This window comes from Mobula hypostoma, chromosome 18, assembly GCF_963921235.1.
Source record: "Mobula hypostoma chromosome 18, sMobHyp1.1, whole genome shotgun sequence".
Taxonomy (NCBI): Eukaryota; Metazoa; Chordata; class Chondrichthyes; order Myliobatiformes; family Myliobatidae; genus Mobula; species Mobula hypostoma.
The window spans coordinates 2,317,322-2,341,466 of NC_086114.1; positions in this window are offsets into that span (position 1 = coordinate 2,317,322).

Sequence of the window (24,145 nt, forward strand, 5' to 3'; positions counted from 1 at the left end):
TGGATAATTTCACTTCCATCAACAGTAAACCATGGATAACTTCACTTCCATCAACACTGAACCACCATGGATAACCTCACTTCCATCAACACTGAACCATGGATAATTGCAGTTCCATCAACACTGAACCAGCATGGATAACTTCACTTCCATCAACACTGAACCATGGATAACTTCACTTCCATCAACACTGAAACGGCATGGAAAACATCACTTCCATGAACACTGAACCAAGAATAACTTCACTAACATCAACACTGAAACAGCATGGATAGCCTTACTTCCATCAACACTGATCCGGCATGGATAACATCACTTCCATCAACACTAAACTGGCATCGTTAACATCTCTTCCATCAAAACTGAACCAGCATGGATATCTTCACTTCGTTCAACACTAAACCAGCATGGATAATTTCACTTCCCTCAGCACTGAACCATCATGGATAACTTCACTTTAATCAACACTAAACCAGAATGGATAACTTCACTTCCATCAGCACTGAACCATGGATAACTTCACTTCCATCAACACTGAACCGGCATGGATAACATCACTTCCATCAACACTGGAGCAGCATGGATAACTTCACTAACATCAACACTGAAACAGCATGGGTAGCCTTACTTCCATCAACACTGATCCGGCATGGATAACATCACTTCCATCAACACTGAACCATGGATAACTTCAACTCCATCAACACTGAACCAGCATGGATAACTTCACTTCCATCAACACTAAACAGGCATGGTTAACATCACTTCCATCAAAACTGAACCAGCATGGATAACTTCACTTCAATCAACACTAAACCAGAATGGATAACGTCACTTCCATCAGCACTGGACCAGCATAGATAACTCCACTTCAATCAGCACTAAACCAGCATGGATAACTTCACTTCCATCAACACTGGACCAGCATGGATAACTTCACTTCTATCAGCACTGAATAGGCATGGATAACATCACTTCAAACAACACTGAACCAGCATGGATAACTTCAATTCCATCAACACTGAACCAGCATGGATAATTTTACTTCCATCAACAGTAAACCATGGATAACTTCACTTCCATCAACACTGAACCAGAATGGATAACTTCACTTCTATCAACACTGAACAAGCAGGGATAACTTCACTTCTATCAACACTAAATCATGGATAATATCACTTCCATCAACACTGAACCAGCATGGATAATTTCACTTCAATCAACACTAAACCAGCATGGATATCTTCAACTCCATCAACACTGAACCAGCATGGATAACTTCACTCCCATCAACACTGAACCAGCATGGATAACTTCACTTCCATCAACACTGAACCGGCATGGATAACATCACTTCAAACAACACTGAACCAGCATGGATAACTTCACTTCCATATACACTGAACCATGGATAACTTCACTTCCATGAACACTGAACCGGCATGGATAACATCACTGCCATCAAAACTGAAGCAAGAATAACTTCACTTCCATCAACACTGAAACAGCAGGGAAAATTTCACTTCCATCAACAGTGGACAGGCATGGATAAAATCACTTCCATCAATACTGAAACATGGATAACTTCAATTCCATCGACACTGAACCAGCATGGATAACTTCACTTCCATCAACACTGAATCATGGATAACTTCACTTTCATCAACACTGAACCAGCATGGATAACTTCACTTCCATCAACACTGAAACCAGAATGGATAACTTCACTTCTATCAACACTGAACAAGCAAGGATAACTTCACTTCTATCAACACTAAGTCATGGATAATATCACTTCCATCAACACTGAACCAGCATGGATAATTTCACTTCAATCAACACTAAACCAGCATGGATATCTTCAACTCCATCAACACTGAACCAGCATGGATAACTTCACTTCCATCAACACTGAACCAGCATGGATAACTTCACTTCCATCAACACTGAACCAGCATGGATAACTTCACTTTAATCAACACTAAACCAGAATGGATAACTTCACTTCCATCAGCACTGAACCAGCATGGATAACTTCACTTCTATCAACACTGAATAGGCATGGATAACATCACTTCAAACAACACTGAACGAGCATGGATAACTTCAATTCCATCAACACTGAACCAGCATGGATAATTTTACTTCCATCAACAGTAAACCATGGATAACTTCACTTCCATCAACACTGAAACCAGAATGGATAACTTCACTTCTATCAACACTGAACAAGCAAGGATAACTTCACTTCTATCAACACTAAATCATGGATAATATCACTTCCATCAACACTGAACCAGCATGGATAATTTCACTTCAATCAACACTAAACCAGCATGGATATCTTCAACTCCATCAACACTGAACCAGCATGGATAACTTCAGTTCCATGAACACTGAAACGGCATGGATAACATCACTGCCATCAAAACTGAAGCAAGAATAACTTCACTTCCATCAACACTGGACAGGCATGGATAAAATCACTTCCATCAACACTGAAACATGGATAACTTCAATTCCATCGACACTGAACCAGCATGGATAACTTCACTTCCATCAACACTGAACCGGCATGGATAACATCACTTCTATCAACACTGAACAAGCAAGGATAACTTCACTTCTATCAACACTAAATCATGGATAATATCACTTCCATCAACACTGAACCAGCATGGATAATTTCACTTCAATCAACACTAAACCAGCATGGATATCTTCAACTCCATCAACACTGAACCAGCATGGATAACTTCACTTCCATCAACACTGAAACAGCATGGATAACTTCACTTCCATCAACACTGAACTGGCATGGATAACTTCACTTCAAACAACACTGAACCAGCATGGATAACTTCACTTCCATCAACACTGAACCAGCATGGATAACTTCACTTCTATCAACACTGAACAAGCATGGATAACTTCACTTCAATCAACACAAAACCAGCATGGATAACTTCAATTCCATCAACACTGAACCAGCATGGATAACTTCACTTCCATCAACACTGGACAGGCATGGATAAGATCACTTCCATCAACACTGGACAGGCATGGATAAGATCACTTCCATCAACACTGAACCATGGATAACTTCACTTCCATCAACACTGAACCGGCATGGATAACATCACTTCCATCAACACTGAACCAAGAATAACTTCACTTCCATCAACACTGAAACAGCATGGATAGCCTCACTTCCATCAACACTGATCCGGCATGGATAACATCACTTCCATCAACACTGAACCATGGATAACTTCAATTCCATCAACACTGAACCAGCATGGATAACTTCACTTCCATCAACACTAAACTGGCATCGTTAACATCTCTTCCATCAAAACTGAACCAGCATGGATATCTTCACTTCGTTCAACACTAAACCAGCATGGATAATTTCACTTCCCTCAACACTGAACCAGCATGGATAACTTCACTTTAATCAACACTAAACCACAATGGATAACTTCACTTCCATCAGCACTGAACCATGGATAACTTCACTTCCATCAACACTGAACCGGCATGGATAACATCACTTCCATGAACACTGAACCAAGAATAACTTCACTAACATCAACACTGAAACAGCATGGATAGCCTTACTTTCATCAACACTGATCCGGCATGGATAACATCACTTCCATCAACACTGAAGCATGGATAACTTCAATTCCATCAACACTGAACCAGCATGGATAACTTCACTTCCATCAACACTAAACTGGCATCGTTATCATCTCTTCCATCAAAACTGAACCAGCATGGATATCTTCACTTCGTTCAACACTAAACCAGCATGGATAATTTCACTTCCCTCAGCACTGAACCAGCATGGATAACTTCACTTTAATCAACACTAAACCAGAATGGATAACTTCACTTCCATCAACACTGGACCAGCATGGATAACTTCACTTCCATCAACACTGAACCAGCATGGATAACTTCACTTCCATCAACACTGAACCAGCATGGATAACTTCACTTCCATCAACACTGAACCAGCATGGATAATTTTACTTCCATCAACAGTAAACCATGGATAACTTCACTTCCATCAACACTGAAACCAGAATGGATAACTTCACTTCTATCAACACTGAACAAGCAAGGATAACTTCACTTCTATCAGCACTAAGTCATGGATAATATCACTTCCATCAACACTGAACCAGCATGGATAATTTCACTTCAATCAACACTAAACCAGCATGGATATCTTCAACTCCATCAACACTGAACCAGCATGGATAACTTCACTTCCATCAACACTGAACCAGCATGGATAACTTCACTTCCATCAACACTGAACCAGCATGGATAACTTCACTTTAATCAACACTAAACCAGAATGGATAACTTCACTTCCATCAGCACTGAACCAGCATGGATAACTTCACTTCTATCAACACTGAATAGGCATGGATAACATCACTTCAAACAACACTGAACGAGCATGGATAACTTCAATTCCATCAACACTGAACCAGCATGGATAATTTTACTTCCATCAACAGTAAACCATGGATAACTTCACTTCCATCAACACTGAACCAGAATGGATAACTTCACTTCTATCAACACTGAACAAGCAAGGATAACTTGACTTCTATCAACACTAAATCATGGATAATATCACTTCCATCAACACTGAACCAGCATGGATAATTTCACTTCAATCAACACTAAACCAGCATGGATATCTTCAACTCCATCAACACTGAACCAGCATGGATAACTTCACTTCCATGAACACTGAACCGGCATGGATAACATTACTGCCATCAAAACTGAAGCAAGAATAACTTCACTTCCATCAACACTGGACAGGCATGGATAAAATTACTTCCATCAACACTGAAACATGGATAACTTCAATTCCATCGACACTGAACCAGCATGGATAACTTCACTTCCATCAACACTGAACCATAATGGATAACATCACTTCTATCAACACTGAACAAGCAAGGATAACTTCACTTCTATCAACACTAAACCATGGATAATATCACTTCCATCAACACTGAACCAGCATGGATAATTTCACTTCAATCGACACTGAATAGTCATGGATAACTTCAATTCCATCAACATTGACCCACCATGGATAAAAACACTTCCATCAACACTGAAACATGGATAACTTCAATTCCATCAACACTGAACCAGCATGGATAATTTTACTTTCATCAACAGTAAACCATGGATAACTTCACTTCCATCAACACTGAACCAGAATGGATAACTTCACTTCGATCAACACTGAACAATCAAGGATAACTTCACTTATATCAACACTAAACCATGGATAATATCACTTCCATCAACACTGGACCAGCATGGATAACTTCACTTCTAACAACACTGAATAGGCATGGATAACATCACTTCAAACAACACTGAACCAGCATGGATAACTTCAATTCCATCAACACTGAACCAGAATGGATAACTTCACTTGTATCAACACTGAACAAGCAAGGATAACTTCACTTCTATCAACACTAAATCATGGATAATATCACTTCCATCAACACTGAACCAGCATGGATAATTTCACTTCAATCAACACTAAACCAGCATGGATATCTTCAACTCCATCAACACTGAACCAGCATGGATAACTTCACTTCCATCAACACTGAACCAGCATGGATAACTTCACTTCCATCAACACTGAACCTGCATGGATAACATCACTTCAAACAACACTGAACCAGCATGGATAACTTCACTTCCATCAACACTGAACCATGGATAACTTCAATTCCATGAACACTGAACCGGCATGGATAACATCACTGCCATCAAAACTGAAGCAAGAATAACTTCACTTCCATCAACACTGAAACAACATGGAAAATTTCACTTCCATCAACACTGGACAGGCATGGATAAAATCACTTCCATCAACACTGAAAGATGGATAACTTCAATTCCATCGACACTGAACCAGCATGGATAACTTCACTTCTATCAACACTGAAATCATGGATAACTTCACTTCCATCAACACTGAACCAGCATGGATAACTTCACTTCCATCAACACTGAACCGGCATGGATAACATCACTTCAAACAACACTGAACCAGCATGGATAACTTTAATTCCATCAACACTGAACCAGCATGGATAATTTCACTTCCATCAACAGTATACCATGGATAACTTCACTTCCATCAACACTGAACCAGCATGGATAACTTCACTTCTATCAACACTGCACCAGTATGGATAATTTCACTTCCATCAACAGTAAACGCTGGATAACTTCACTTCCATCAACACTGAACCACCATGGATAACGTCACTTCCATCAACACTGAACCATGGATAATTGCAGTTCCATCAACACTGAACCAGCATGGATAACATCACTTCCATGAACACTGAACCAAGAATAACTTCACTAACATCAACACTGAAACAGCATGGATAGCCTTACTTCCATCAACACTGATCCGGCATGGATAACATCACTTCCATCAACACTGAAGCATGGATAACTTCAATTCCATCAACACTGAACCAGCATGGATAACTTCACTTCCATCAACACTAAACTGGCATCGTTAACATCTCGTCCATCAAAACTGAACCAGCATGGATATCTTCACTTCGTTCAACACTAAACAAGCATGGATAATTTCACTTCCCTCAGCACTGAACCAGCATGGATAACTTCACTTTAATCAACACTAAACCAGAATGGATAACTTCACTTCCATCAGCACTGAACCATGGATAACTTCACTTCCATCAACACTGAACCGGCATGGATAACATCACTTCCATGAACACTGAACCAAGAATAACTTCACTAACATCAACACTGAAACAGCATGGATAGCCTTACTTCCATCAACACTGATCCGGCATGGATAACATCACTTCCATCAACACTGAAGCATGGATAACTTCAATTCCATCAACACTGAACCAGCATGGATAACTTCACTTCCATCAACACTAAACCAGAATGGATAACTTCACTTCCATCAGCACTGGACCAGCATGGATAACTTCACTTCCATCAACACTGAACCAGCATGGATAACTTCACTTTAATCAACACTAAACCAGAATGGATAACTTCACTTCCATCAGCACTGGACCAGCATGGATAACTTCACTTCTATCAACACTGAATAGGCATGGATAACATCACTTCAAACAACACTGAACGAGCATGGATAACTTCAATTCCATCAGCACTGGACCAGCATGGATAACTTCACTTCTATCAACACTGAATAGGCATGGATAACATCACTTCAAACAACACTGAACCAGCATGGATAACTTCAATTCCATCAACACTGAACCAGCATGGATAATTTTAATTCCATCAACAGTAAACCATGGATAACTTCACTTCCATCAACACTGAAACCAGAATGGATAACTTCACTTCTATCAACACTGAACAAGCAAGGATAACTTCACTTCTATCAACACTAAATCATGGATAATATCACTTCCATCAGCACTGGACCAGCATGGATAATTTCACTTCCATCAACACTGGACAGGCATGGATAAAATCACTTCCATCAACACTGAAACATGGATAACTTCAATTCCATCGACACACAACCAGCATGGATAACTTCACTTCCATCAACACTGAACCAGTATGGATAACTTCAGTTCCATCAACACTGAACCAGCATGGGAAATTTCACTTCCATCAACACTGAACCAGCATGGATAACTTCACTTCCATCAACACTGAACCAGCATGGATAATTTCACTTCCATCAACACTGAACCAGCATGGATAACTTCACTTCCATCAACACTGAACCAGCATGGATAACTTCACTTCAATCAACACTGAACCAGCATGGATAACTTCACTTCCATCAACACTGAATCAGCATGGATAACTTCACTTCCATCAACACTGAACAAGCATGGATAACTTCGCTTCCATCAACACTGAACCAGCATGGATAACTTCACTTCTATCAACACTAAACCATGGATAATATCACTTCCATCAACACTGAACCAGCATGGATAACTTCACTTCAATCAACACTAAACCAGCATGGATAACTTCACTTCCATCAACACTGGACCAGCATGGATAACTTCACTTCTATCAACACTGAATAGGCATGGATAACTTCAATTCCATCAACATTGACCCACCATGGATAAAAACACTTCCATCAACACTGAAACATGGATAACTTCAATTCCATCAACACTGAACCAGCATGGATAACTTCACTTCCATCAACACTGAACCGGCATGGATAACATCACTTCAAACAACACTGAACCAGCATGGATAACTTCAATTCCATCAACACTGAACCAGAATGGATAACTTCACTTCGATCAACACTGAACAAGCAAGGATAACTTCACTTATCTCAACACTAAACCATCGATAATATCACTTCCATCAACACTGGACCAGCATGGATAACTTCACTTCCATCAACACTGAAACAGCATGGATAACTTCACTTCCATCAACACTGAACCAGCATGGATAACTTCACTTCCATCAACACTGAACCAGCATGGATAACTTCAATTCCATCAACACTGAACCAGCATGGATAACTTCACTTCCATCAACACTGAACCATGGATAACTTCACTTCCATCAACACTGAGCCACCATGGATAACGTCACTTCCATCAACACTGAAACATGGATAACTTCACTTCAATCAACACTGAACCAGCATTGATAACTTCACTTCCATCAACACTGAACCAGCATGGATAACTTCACTTCCATCAACACTGAACCGGCATGGATAACATCACTTCCATCAACACTGAACCAGCATGGATAACTTCACTTCCATCAACACTGAACCAGCATAGATAACATCACTTCCATCAACACTGGACCAGCATGGATAACTTCACTTTAATCAACACTAAACCATGGATAATATCACTTCCATCAACACTGGACCAGCATGGATAACTTCACTTCTATCAACACTGAATAGGCATGGATAACATCACTTCAAACAACACTGAACCAGCATGGATAACTTCAATTCCATCAACACTGAACCAGCATGGATAACTTCACTTCCATCAACACTGAAACCATGGATAACTTCACTTCCATCAACACTGAACCAGCATGGATAACTTCACTTCTATCAACACTGAACAAGCAAGGATAACTTCACTTCTATCAACACTAAACCATGGATAATATCACTTCCATCAACACTGAACCAGCATGGATAATTTCACTTCAATCAACACTAAACCAGCATGGATAACTTCACTTCCATCAACACTGAACCAGCATGGATAACTTCACTTCCATCAACACTGAAACAGCATGGATAACTTCACTTCCATCAACACTGAAACAGCATGGATAACTTCACTTCCATCAACACTGAACCAGCATGGATAACTTCACTTTAATCAACACTAAACCAGAATGGATAACTTCACTTCCATCAGCACTGGACCAGCATGGATAACTTCACTTCTATCAACACTGAATAGGCATGGATAACATCACTTCAAACAACACTGAACGAGCATGGATAACTTCAATTCCATCAGCACTGGACCAGCATGGATAACTTCACTTCTATCAACACTGAATAGGCATGGATAACATCACTTCAAACAACACTGAACCAGCATGGATAACTTCAATTCCATCAACACTGAACCAGCATGGATAATTTCACTTCCATCAACAGTAAACCATGGATAACTTCACTTCCATCAACACTGAACCAGCATGGATAACTTCACTTCTATCAACACTGAACCAGCATGGATAACTTCACTTCTATCAACACTAAACCATGGATAATATCACTTCCATCAACACTGAACCAGCATGGATAACTTCACTTCAATCAACACTAAACCAGCATAGATAACTTCACTTCCATCAGCACTGAATAAGCATGGATAACTTCACTTCCATCAACACTGAACCAGCATGGATAACTTCACTTCCATCAACACTGAACCAGCATGGATAACTTCACTTCCATCAACACTGAACCAGCATGGATAACATCACTTCCATCAACACTGAACCAGCATGGATAACTTCACTTCCATCAACACTGGACAGGCATGGATAAAATCACTTCCATCAACACTGAAACATGGATAACTTCAATTCCATCGACACTGAACCAGCATGGATAACTTCACTTCCATCAACACTGAATCATGGATAACTTCACTTCCATCAACACTGAACCAGCATGGATAACTTCACTTCCATCAACACTGAACCAGCATGGATAACTTCACTTCAATCAACAGTAAACCAGCATGGATAACTTCACTTCCATCAGCACTGGACCAGCATGGATAACTTCACTTCTATCAACACTGAATAAGCATGGATAACATCACTTCAAACAACACTGAACGAGCATGGATAATTTCAATTCCATCAACACTGAACCAGCATGGATAATTTTACTTCCATCAACAGTAAACCATGGATAACTTCACTTCCATCAACACTGAACCAGCATGGATAACTTCACTTCCATCAACACTGAACCAGCATGGATAACTTCACTTCTATCAACACTAAACCATGGATAACTTCACTTCCATCAACACTGAACCAGCATGGATAACTCCACTTCATCAACACGGAACCAGCATGGATAACATCACTTCATTCAACACTGAACCAGCATGGATAACTTCACTTCATCAACACGGAACCAGCATGGATAACTCCACTTCATCAACACTGAACCAGCATGGATAACTTCACTTCTATCAACACTAAACCATGGATAATATCACTTCCATCAACACTGAACCAGCATGGATAACTTCACTTCCATCAACACTGAACCAGCATGGATAATTTCACTTCCATCAACTGTAAACCATGGATAACTTTGCTTCCATCAGCACTGGACCAGCATGGATAACTTCACTTCCATCAACACTGAACCAGCATGGATAACTCCACTTCATCAACACGGAACCAGCATGGATAACATCACTTCATTCAACACTGAACCAGCATGGATAACTTCACTTCATCAACACGGAACCAGCATGGATAACTCCACTTCATCAACACGGAACCAGCATGGATAACATCACTTCATTTAACACTGAACCAGCATGGATAACTTCACTTCCATCAACACTGAACCAGCATGGATAACATCATTTCAGTAGACTTCTCATGCTCCTGCTCACTGATTGGACACAGTCCTACTCTGAAAACCACCGGAAAGCACGGCCTTTTTTAATCTTCACAGCCTCCCCTCTAATGGGAGTGGGACAAACAGTCTATGAGCGGGGTGGGTGGGTTCCTTCAAGATGTTACTGGTCCCTTTCCAGCTCCCTCCTGCACACATCGTGGTTACCTACATGACATTTTAGCACTTTTTATTGCTTTCTTCATGTTTGTCATCTCTCTCAACCCATCGTTCTTCTTTCTCAATCTACCCACAACTTCCTCTGACTTCAAATATCCCCCAACAGTCTGAAAATCCTTTTAACTGGTTCCTGGGGAACATACACTAGACATTATGTTGAAGAGGGAAATGATTTGGGTGTTGGTGAAATGGTCCTTCTCAGCCAACCTATTTCTGAGTTGGTATGTGCCTATCTCTCAATAAATCTATCTGATCAGCATCTATAAATCAACATGACAGTTGTTACATAATCTGCCTCTGCAGGAAATAAAAAAACATCTTTGTCTCTATTTCAGCCAAGGACTTTATAGTTTAATAATCACATTTACTGCAGGAAAGCTTTTAGCTGTGTATATAATCCCGTGCTTACAATTTTATTCTACTGAATTGTTGCTTGAGTGAATAGAGTTAACAATGGTGACAGGTACCAAGCCGTTGTTGCTGTCGATATTAATTACAACATGAGGAAAGCTGTTCCTTCCTCATTCATAATGCTGTTTTCTTTGCTAGGATCAGTCAGTGTGAATGAAGACTGCTAAGTAGGTAGAAGTGTTGTTGTGTCACAGTTGTTGGTTTATGCAGGTATGTGGTTACTGCTTGTGTTCACAGAGAGCCACTTAACTAGTAACAAAATACCTACCAAACACCCCCACACCCACCTCCTGGGACATGCCCTCTTCTCATTACTACATCAGAGAGGAAGGATTGGAACCTGAAGATTGAAGATTGTTTATTGTCAGTCTTCAGAAGGCAAGTGTAGAGGAGAACAGAATGATTGTTACTCCGGATTCAATGCAGCATAAAAAACACAATGAACATTCATATTTTAGGAACAGCTCCTTCCTCTCTGCTACCAAATTTCTGAACTATCTATGAATCCACGAACACTACCTCACTATCTTTTGCATTACTTAATTTTATATATATTTCTTGCTATAAATTACAGTATGTTTTATGTACTACTGCTGTAACACAACAAATTTCACAACATATGTCACTGAGGATGAGGGGGAATCTTCTTTTAAAATTATTAAGTGCAATCGTGAACAATAGCTGGATCAGAAATGCTGATCAAGTCATCTAGTTCCCAAAGAGAACTCTGATAGGCCAATCAGATGGTTCACTGCTGCTCAGCGATAGAACACAAAAAAATCATATGTACAATTAAGAAGCATTAAAAAATAGTAGAAATACTGGAGTCATGATGATCATAATGAGGTCTGCTGGAGAGAGACATTTATACACATGCTGTCCTCTATAATTCAAAGAGATTGAAGGATAAGGTTGCAGGGTGACAAAATGTGGCAGGAGCACTTGGAACTAAGAGCTAATCCGTACCGGGAGAAAACAGCACCGGTTCTTTCCGCACTGTTCTCCAGCAGTTTAAGGACTAAGTCCAGCTGGAACATAACTCACAAGTGCTCTTGAAAGTCAGGTATTAACCCTACCTACCAACAACCAAGCATTGCCATCCTGGTCCCCTTCATGATAGCTTATGAAGAAACATGTGACTTCCCTCCCAGAGATGATGGGTGTTTGTGCACTCGACTCTTGAAGGCTTGGACCCCATCGTCGCAGGTGTTTCCAACCACAGCATCTGGAAGGATATTCCAAATTCTGACAGCACAGTGAAGGAAGCTTCTATCCAGTGTGTAGGTTCTCGCATCAGGCATAGAAACAGCATGAGCAGACACAGATAAACTTGATCGTGTGGTGCGCCGTCTCTCACAAGATGAAGGCAGCATGGCGTGAAGGTCTGCAGGGCTGTGGCTGGTGTGCATTTTGTATAGCACAGTAGCTGCAGCAACCTGTCGTCTGTGGTGTAAGCTACTGATGGCTAGCTTCTCACGAGCTGTGGCTTCATCTACACCTATAATCCCGAGGGCCTTTCTTTGAATGGAATCAAGCTGGCTGAGGACACTCTGTGAGGCATTCATCCATGATAAGCAGGCATACTCCATGATACTTCGTACCTGGGTTTTGTAAACTGTGACTCTGCCCTCTTTGTCTGGTTTGGATGCTACTTTCTGCAGAGCTCCAAGCCTTTGTCCAGCCTTGTTTGAAGTAGTGGAAAGGTGTTTATCCCACACCAACTTGCTGTCAATATTAACACCAAGGGTTACTAGCTCCTTCTTTAAATCCAGCTTGCAGTTTCCAAAATACAGGTCGGGGTTAGATGGATTCATCTTCCTAGACATCACCATCGCCTTGCACTTAGTAGGCTCAAAGGTGACATTCCAGTCGTCTGCCCAGGCTTTCATCCTGTCAAGATCCCTATTCAGACCTGCTGCCACTTGTATTACTCTCTCCTGCTCTAATTGGTGCAAATAGTGTGGAGTTGTCAGCGTACAGGTATAGCTCGTTACTGCATGCATCAACCAAGTCGTCAATAAAGATGGAAAACAGAAGTGGCCCAAGTAGTGAGCCCTGTGTGTGTAGAGGCATTGATGGTTGAAGAATCAGAAGACTGATCAGAGGTAACAACTTTGATGGTCTGTCCATGAAGGTAGCTCTGCAGCCATCTCAGCAGCTTTCCAGATATCCCTTTGGATCTCAGCTTAACACAGAGTCCATTATGCCAGACCTTGTCAAATGCTCCTTTGATATCCAGGGCTATGACACACACTTCTCCACCTTTGTCCAGGAAGGTGTTCCACGTTTGCAATAAGGTGGTGAGGAGATCGGCTGTACTGTGATCAGGTCTAAATCCGTACTGCCTACTTGAAATTAAGTTGTTACGGAGTAGGTAGTTCTGAACTTGTTTGTGGACTGCTGCTTCCATTGCCTTGCTGATGACACTGAGTAAGGATTTGGGGTGGTAACTTGTTAGATCAGCTCTGGAATCCTGCTTGTGTACTGGTGTTACTGATGCTATTTTCCATTGTTCTGGGAATACACCACTCGAGAAGCATAGCTGGAAGAGGCAGCAGAGAGGACTTGCAAGTTCTGCACTGCATTCCTTTAAAAACCTACTTGGAATCCGGTCAGGGCCAGATGCTTTATCAGGCTGAAGCTGTTGCATAATTTTCCTGATGTCTTTAGGTTTGAAGATAATTTTGTTCAGCAAGGTTGTAGTAAGCTGCTTGACATCTGGTGGCTGGTCATTAGCATTTGTGAGCCGATATTTATCTGCAAAAGCCCGACAGAAAACATTGGCTTTATCCTTTGCTGTTGCATGTACAGACCCATTGTGCTCAACGACAGGGATGTCAGAGTGGCCTGTTCTTCCAGAGAGGGAGTTCACAACATTCCACCACTTCTTGCTGCTAAGGTTACCACTAGTTGTGTCATGTTTGAATTGATGTTATGGTTTCTTCCGGCCTGTCTCTCTGCTCGATTGTATGACTGCCCAGCCTGTGCAAACTTCTCCTAATCAGCAGGGTGCTGCACTTCTTTAGATGGAGGTAGAAACGACGTTTCTTCTTTGCTGCTCGTCTGCACTTGTCATCAAACCATACTTTATCACCAGGCTGCTTAGTAACAATTTTGCTGGCAATGTGAATGTCCATGGCCTCATATATAACTTCTAAGCTTGGTGCAAGCCTTCTCAGGGTCCTTGTTTTTGAGAATGCTAGACCAGTCAGTTGATGAAAGATGACCATGCATATCCCAAAAGTTGGCTTTGTTGTAACACCAAACTTTCCTCTTGTATGGCCGGTCACGGTAAACTGGAACATCTAACTTCACCAGTACGGGGTTCTGGTCTGAAGAACTAACTTGAACTATAGTTGTTGCCTTAGCGGGTAGGTCCGTCATAACAAGATCAAGGGTATACTCCCCCCTTGTTGGGTCTGACACAATCTGCTGCAGACCAAGACTATCAGCTAGTTCTAGTGTGCGCTGGCCAGCATTGTCAGTTGTTTGGCTGCCCAGCCAGTCTTGGTGATGGACGTTGAAGTTCCCAAAAAGCATCACGGACTGTACACTGAACTCTGTCAACTTGGGGAAGGTGTTACTGTCCAGGTATTCGGGGACGTCATTGTTGGCACTAGGAGGTCGGTAGACGGCACCAATTAGTAGTTTCACCGAAACCTATCAAATATAGACAAGTCTGGATAGATGGGATATGAAGAAGATGTTTCCTATAGTGGAGGGGTGCCTAGGACCAGACGGCACAGCCTTAGAACAGAAAGACATCCACTTAGAATGGAGACTGGGTATTGAGCAATGAGGAAGGGTTAATTAGCAATCTTGTCATAAGGGGCCCCTTGGGTAAGAGTGACCATAATATGGTGGAATTCTTCATTATGATGGAGAGTCACATAGTTAATTCAGAAACAAAGGTTCTGAACTTAAAGAGGGGTAACTTTGAAGGTATGAGATGTGAATTAGCTAAGATAGACTGGCAAATGACACTTAAAGGATTGACGGTGGATATGCAATGGCAAGCATTTAGAGATTGCATGGATGAACTACAACAATTGTTCATCCCAGTTTGGCAAAAGAATAAATCAAGGAAGGTAGTGCACCCATGGCTGACAAGAGAAATTAGGGATAGTATCAATTCCAAAGAAGAAGCATATAAATTAGCCAGAAAAAGTGGCTCACCTGAGGACTGGGAGAAATTCAGAGTTCAGCAGAGGAGGACAAAGGACTTAATTAGGAAGGGGAAAAAAGATTATGAGAGAAAACTGGCAGGGAACATAAAAATGGACTGTAAAAGCTTTTATAGATATGTAAAAAGGAAAAGACTGGTAAAGACAAATGTAGGTCCCCTACAGACAGAAACAGGTGAATTGATTATGGGGAGCAAGGACATGGCAGACTAATTGAATAATTACTTTGGTTCTGTCTTCACTAAGGAGGACATAAATAATCTTCCAGAAATAGTAGGGGACAGAGGGTCCAGTGAGATGGAGGAACTGAGCGAAATACATGTTAATAGGGAAGTGGTGTTAGGTAAATTGAAGGGATTAAAGGCAGATAAATCCCCAGGGCCAGATGGTCTGCATCCCAGAGTGCTTAAGGAAGTAGCCCAAGAAATAGTGGATGCATTAGTGATAATTTTTCAAAACTCGTTAGATTCTGGACTAGTTCCTGAGGATTGGAGGGTGGCTAATATAACCCCACTTTTTAAAAAAGGAGAGAGAGAGAAACTGGGGAATTATAGACCGGTTAGCCTAACATCGGTGGTGGGGAAACTGCTGGAGTCAGTTATCAAAGATGTGATAACAGCACATTTGGAAAGCGGTGAAATCATCGGACAAAGTCAGCATGGATTTGTGAAAGGAAAATCATGTCTGACAAATCTCATAGAATTTTTTGAGGATGTAACTAGTAGAGTGGATAGGGGAGAACCAGTGGATGTGGTATATTTGGATTTTCAAAAGACTTTTGACAAGGTCCCACACAGGAGATTAGTGTGCAAACTTAAAGCACACGGTATTGGGGGTAAGGTATTAATGTGGATAGAGAATTGGTTAGCAGACAGGAAGCAAAGAGTGGGAATAAACGGGACCTTTTCAGAATGGCAGGCAGTGACTAGTGGGGTACCGCAAGGCTCAGTGCTGGGACCCCAGTTGTTTACAATATATATTAATGACTTGGATGAGGGAATTAAATGCAGCATCTCCAAGTTTGCGGATGACACGAAGCTGGGCGGCAGTGTTAGCTGTGAGGAGGATGCTAAGAGGATGCAGGGTGACTTGGATAGGTTGGGTGAGTGGGCAAATTCATGGCAGATGCAATTTAATGTGGATAAATGTGAAGTTATCCACTTTGGTGGCAAAAATAGGAAAACAGATTATTACCTGAATGGTGGCCGATTAGGAAAAGGGGAGGTGCAACGAGACCTGGGTGTCATTATACACCAGTCATTGAAAGTGGGCATGCAGGTACAGCAGGCGGTGAAAAAGGCGAATGGTATGCTGGCATTTATAGGAGAGGATTCGAGTACAGGAGCAGGGAGGTACTATTGCAGTTGTACAAGGCCTTGGTGAGACCACACCTGGAGTATTGTGTGCAGTTTTGGTCCCCTAATCTGAGGAAAGACATCCTTGCCATAGAGGGAGTACAAAGAAGGTTCACCAGATTGATTCCTGGGATGGCAGGACTTTCATATGAAGAAAGACTGAATGAACTAGGCTTGTACTCATTGGAATTTAGAAGATTGAGGGGGGATCTGATTGAAATGTATAAAATCCTAAAGGGATTGGACAGGCTAGATGCAGGAAGATTGTCCCCAATGTTGGGGAAGTCCAGAATGAGGGGTCACAGTTTGAGGATAAAGGGGAAGCCTTTTAGGACTGAGATTAGGAAAAACTTCTTCACACAGAGAGTGGTGAATCTGTGGAATTCTCTGCCACAGGAAACAGTTGAGGCCAGTTCATTGGCTATATTTAAGAGGGAGTTAGATATGGCCCTTGTGGCTACAGGGATCAGGGGGTATGGAGGGAAGGCTGGTGCAGGGTTCTGAGTTGGATGATCAGCCATGATCATAATAAATGGCGGTGCAGGCTCGAAGGGCCGAATGGCCTACTCCTGCACCTATTTTCTATGTTTCTATGTTTCTATGAGGAGAAATCTCTTTAGCCAGAGGGTGGAGAATCTGTGGAATTCATTGCCACAGACAATTATGGAGGCTGAGTCATTGGGTAAATTTAAAACAGAGGCTGATGAATTCTAGGTTGATGATTAGTCAGAGTGTCAAAGGTTATGGGGAGAAGACAGGAGAATGGGGTTGAGAGGAATAATAAATCAGCCATGATGAAATAGCAGAGCAGACTCGATGGGCCAAATGGCCTAATTCTGCTCCTGCCTTACGGTCTTATAATAAACTTGATTCTGACCATCTTTTCTGCACTGTCTTTGCTCAATCAGAAGGTTATTTTTTTCATTCTTAGATCTATTTCATATTTGTCAATGTTCAGCCTCCTAGAACAGTGCTTTTCATACTGTGTTCATAATGCAGAGATGACGTTTAATTAGATTCTATAAATTCAGATCTTACCATACAGTTGGTAAGTTTTAATTTGGTTAATTAAATGCATTTGGAATAAAAAAGGCTAATACTGGAAATGGTAAGCATGGAATGATTATCTTGCACCCCATCGGGTTCACTGATGGTAATCTGCTGCCCTTACCTAGTCTGCCTCACAGACTCGCAACAATGACGTTGGCTTACAACTACCCTGCCAAGCACAAAATAGAAGGCTGAAGCATTTGCAAAGACAGCTAACCAGGAGTTTGGGTCACAGGGCTAGAGGTCAGGGGTGAAGTATTTAAGGAGAACCGGAGGGGCAGCTTCTTCACTCAGCGGGTAGTGAGAGTGTGGGACGAGCTACCAGTGGAAGTGGCAGCTGTGGAGTCAGTTGTAACATGTAAGAGAAGTTTGGATGGGTACGAGGATGACAGAGGAATGGAGGGCTACAGTCCAGCTGCGGGTCAATGCGACTAGGCAAAAAAACCAGGCTGTCACGGACTACATGAGCCAAGCAACCTGTTCCTGTGCTGTGGTGCCCTGTGACACCACGACTCTATGAGTCAAAGTCCTGAGTGGATGCTCCATCTCTGCTCAGAATCAGAACCAGAGTCAGGTTTAATATCACCGGCATATGTCATGAAACTTCTGTTTTTGCAGCTGCAGTACATGCAATAAAAACTGTAAATTACAATAAATAAATATATATAAAACTTAAAATTACATTATAGTGCAAAAAGAGAAGATAAAGTAGTGAGGTAACACTCACAACACACTGGAGGAACTCAGCAGGTCGGGCAGCATCCGTGGAAAAGATCGGTTGACGTTTTGGGCCGGAACCCTTCATCAGGATGACCTGCTGAGTTCCTCCAGCGTGTTGTGAGTGTTGCTTTGACCCCAGCATCTGCAGATTATTTTGTGTTTAAAGTAGTGAGGTAGTGCTCATGGATTCAGTGACCATGGCAGAGGGGATGAAGCTATTCCTGAATCATTCAGTGTGAAATTTCTGGCTCCTGTACCTTCTCCCTGATGGTGGCAATGAGAGGAGGGCACGTCCTGGGTGATGGGGTCCTTAATGATGGATCCCACCTTTTTGAGGCATTTCTCCTTGAAAGTGTTCTGGATGCTGGAGAGGCTGGTGCCTATGATGGTGCTAACTGAGTTTACAACTTCCTGCAGCTTATTTCAATTCTGTCAGTAGCCCCCTCCCCCCCACACACACACACCAGACGTGATGTAGCCAGTTAGAATGCTCTCAATGGTACATCTGTAGAAATTTAGATTAGATTATGAGGACACACAGTCTTCTTTTATTGTCATTTAGTAATGCATGCATTAAGAAATGATACAATATTTCCTCCGGTGATATCATAGAAACACAGGACAAACCGAGACTGAAAAACTAACAAAACCACTGTAATTATAACAGTGCAACGATACCATAACTTGATGAAGAACAGGCCATGGCACAGTAAAAAAGTTCAAAGTTTCTCGAAAGTCCCACATCTCACGCAGACGGGAGAAGGGAGAAAACTCTCCCTGCCATGCCCGACCACAGTCCGACTCTGAGTCGTCCAAAAACTTTGAGCTCTAATCGGCCCTCCGACACTGTGTACCGAGCACCATCTCTATCCGAACGTTTCGACCTCAGCCTCCGTCGCCAGCAGCGCGCAAAGCCGGAGATTTTGGGGCCTACCCTTTGGAGATTCTCAATCGCACAGTAACAACAGCAGCGAACCAGGCATTCCAGAAATTTCTCCAGATGTTCCTCTGCCTCTCACGTCTGTCTTCATCAAATCAGAATTGTCCATGGCCCCTATTTAACAGAAACGATATCATTTCACCGGAGAGCTGCGTGCCCTACGTCGCGCTGTCATCTTCTCCTCCCGCCAATGGAAGTGTCCTTGGTGACATTCCAAATATCCTCAGGCTGCTAATGAAATATAGCAGTTGTCATGTTTTCTTTATAGCTACATCGATACTGACACCCAGGAGCTTGAAATTACTCACTTGTTCCACTTCTGATCCTTCTATGAGGACTGGTGCATGTTCTCTCAACTTGCCCTTTCTGAAGTCCACAATTAATTCTCTGGTCTTACTGATGTTGAATGTAAGGGTGTTTCTGCAACAGCACTCAACCAGCTGATCTAACTCACTCCTGTACACCCTCTCATCACCATCTGAAATTCTGCCAACCATGGTTGTGTAGTCAGCAAATTTATGGATGGCATTTGAACTGTGCATCACCACTCTGTCACGGGTGTAGAGAGAGCAGAGCAGTGAGCTAAGTACACCTCCTTGAGGTGTAGCAGTGTTGATTATCAGTGAGGTGGAGATGTTATCACCAACCTGCACAGATTGGTGAGGAAGGCAAGGATCCAACTGCAGAAGGAGGTACAAAGGCCCAGGTTTTGGAGCTTTTTGATCAAAACAGTAGGAATGATTGTGTTAAACGCTGAGCTGTAGTCAATAAACAGCAGTCTGACATGGGTATTAGTAAGGTTGCGTGAAGAGCCAATGAGATCGCATCCACTGTAGACCTATTGTGGCAATAGGCAAATTGCGGTGGGTCCAGGTCCTTGCTGAGGCAGGAGTTGATTCTAGTCATAACCAATCTCTCAAAGCACTTCATCACTGTAGATCACCGTAACAGTGGTAGAGGCTCCTCCTGAAACCTTCCCCACTGCTACTCAGCTGCACCACCCTTGGAAGAACAACACAGGAACACAACAAGCAGTAAAACAACAACAAAACACTCCCACCCACACACAGAGTCCTCCAACCCCAGGACAAGCTGCTTCTGGCCTCCAGCCTTTAGTGGACTTGGGGTCGTAGATATCGGGTCTTCTTCTTCCCCAGCAGACTCACAGAGATTTGCAGACACGGGGATCTGATTATCAGGCCTTGGCTTCCAGTCTTCCAATCTGCCTTCTGGCTTCGATCTTTGGTATTGACCCCAAAATGAGAACCCTGGATTAGGATCCCAGACATTAGGCTTCGATTGCAAGTCTCACCAATAACGGGGCTGCAAACACTGGATCGCAAATGCTGGACTCACTGATGACAATGAATGAAGACCTGCATAAGCTCCTCAAACACTAGGCCTTGAGCACCAGACTTGCTGATGACGGGGCCTGAACACTAGGCCCCGAGCATCAGACTCGCCAATGACAGGGCCTGAACACTAGGCCCTGAGCACCAGACTCGCCGATGACAGAATCCCAAACACTAGGCCTTGAATGCCAGCCTCACCAATGAGAGAGGCCTGAACACTGGGCCTCAAGTGCCAGACTCACTGATGATGGAACCTTGAACAATAGGTCTTGAATGCCAAAGCCACAGAACACAGGGGCCTGACACCAGTCCTTAAGCACCAGACTCACCAATGATGGGACTCTGTCACTGAATCAGGGAATAACTTCACACAATTTCACTGAAACAGAGTCATAGAGTCATAGAAATGTTCCCACAAACTGTGGACACACTTTCAAAGACTCTTCATCTCATGTTCTCGATACTTTGTTGTCTTTGGATTTTCAGAAGGCCTTTGTCAAGATGCCACACATAAGGCAGTTTAACAAACTGCAAGTCCATGGGTATTACAGGAAAGATTCTAGCATGGATAAAGTGGTGGCTGATTGGAAGGAGGTAAAGAATGAAAATAAAGGGAGCCTTTTCTTGCTGGCTGCTGTTGGTGTTTCACAGGGGTCTGTGTTGGGACCAATTCTTTTTATGTTATATGTTAATGATTTAGGTGATGGAATTGATGGTTTTGCTGCAATGTTTGCTGACAATACAAAGATAGGTGGAGGGGCAGGTAGTTTTGAGGAAGTAGAGAGGCTACTGAAGGATTTTGACAGATTAGGAGAATGGTCAAAGAAATGACAGTTGGAATACAGTGTCAGAAAGTGTATGGTCATGTACTTTGGCAGAAGAAATGAAAGGGTTGACTATTTTCTAAATGCAGAGAAAATACAAAAACTGAAGTGCAAAGGGACTTGGGAGTCCTTGTGCAGGATTCCCTAAAAGTTAATTTGCAGGTTGAGTCTGTGGTGAGGAAGGCAAATGTAACGTTCGCATTCATTCAAGAGGACTACAATATAAGAGCCGGGATGTAATGTTGAAAGTTTATAAAGCATTGGTGAGAACTCACTTGGAGTGTTGTGAGCCCTTTGGGCCTCTTATCTTAGAAAGGATGTGCTGAAACTGGAGAGGATTCAAAGGATGTTCATGAAAATGATTCTGGGATTGAATGGCTTGTCATATGAAGATCATCTAATGGCTCTGGACCTGTATTCTCTAGAATTCAGAAGAATGAGGTGTGACCTCATTGAAACCTATCAAATGGACAAAGGCCTTGATAGAGTGGATGTGGAGAGGATGTTTCCTATGTTGGGAGAGTCTAAGACCAGAGGAATAGAGGGGCATCCTTTTACAACTGAGATGAGGAGGAATTTCTTTAGACAGAGTGTGGTGAATCCATGGAATTCATTGCCACAGCTGACTGTAGAGGCCAAGTATTTATGTATATTTAAGGCAGAAGTTGATAGATTCTTGGTCAGGGGATGAACGAATATGGAGGGAAGGCAGGAGATTGGGGCTGAGAGGGAAAATAGATCACCCGTGATGAAATGGCGGAGCAGGTTTGATGGGTCAAAAGGCCTAATTATGCTCCTATATCTTAATGGTTTTAATTGCTCATTTATTGATTGTTATTATTTCTTTATTTTTGCAGTTTGTTGTCTTTATCACACTGGTTGAATGCCTGATTGATGTGGTCTTTCATTGATTCCATCATGGGTATTATACTAAAATGGATTTATTGAATATGCCCGTGGGAAAATGAACCTCAGGGTTGGATATGGTGCCATACGTGTACTTTGAGAATAAATTTACTTTGAACTTTGAAAAGCGAGGGTGTAATGCTGAAGCTTTATAAGGCATTGGTGAGACCACACTGGGAATATTGAGAGCAGGTTAGCCCCAGAGCTACGAAAAGATGTGTTGGCTTTGGAGAGGATCCAGAATACCTTGATGGGAATGATCCTGGGAATAAAAGGGTTAGCATATGAGGAGCATATATGGGTAAACTGACTGAAGTTTAGAACAATGAGGGTGAAATCTGACTGAAACCTACTGAATATTGAAAGGCCTAGCTCAGGGGTTCCCAGCTGGGGGTCCACAGATCTCTTGGTTAATGGTAAAGGTCCATGGCATAAAAATGGTTGGAAACCCCTGATGGGGAGGATGTTTCCTATAGTGGAGGAGTCTAGCACCACAGGGCACTGCCTCAGAATAGAAGGACATCCTTTTAGAACAGAGATGAGGAGGGCATTCGTTAGCCAGAGGATGGTGAATCTGTGGAAGTCATTACCCCAGATGGCTGTAGAGGACAAGCTATTTGATATATTTAAATCAGATGTTGATACATTCTTGATTAATCAGGGTGTCAAAGATTATGGGGAGGAGGCAGGAGAATGGGGTTAAGAGGGATAATAAATCAGCCATGATGGAATGGTGGAGCAGACTCGATGGGCTGAATGGCCTAATTCTGTTCCTATGTCTCATGGTGTTTTGCTTTGTCAAGTGTGCCCTGCATTGATATTTAGGACATGGTGTCCTCAGCTCACTCTGCTTAAACCATCTGCACCTAATTATCAAGATTCAGTCTAAATCAAGGTAAATGGAACACTGGAAAGTGGGTTACTGTGCCTGCGCTCAAATGTAGAGCTCACATTCTGGGTGGAGGGACAGGGACAGGACTGGGCAGCAGCCACAAAGCAATC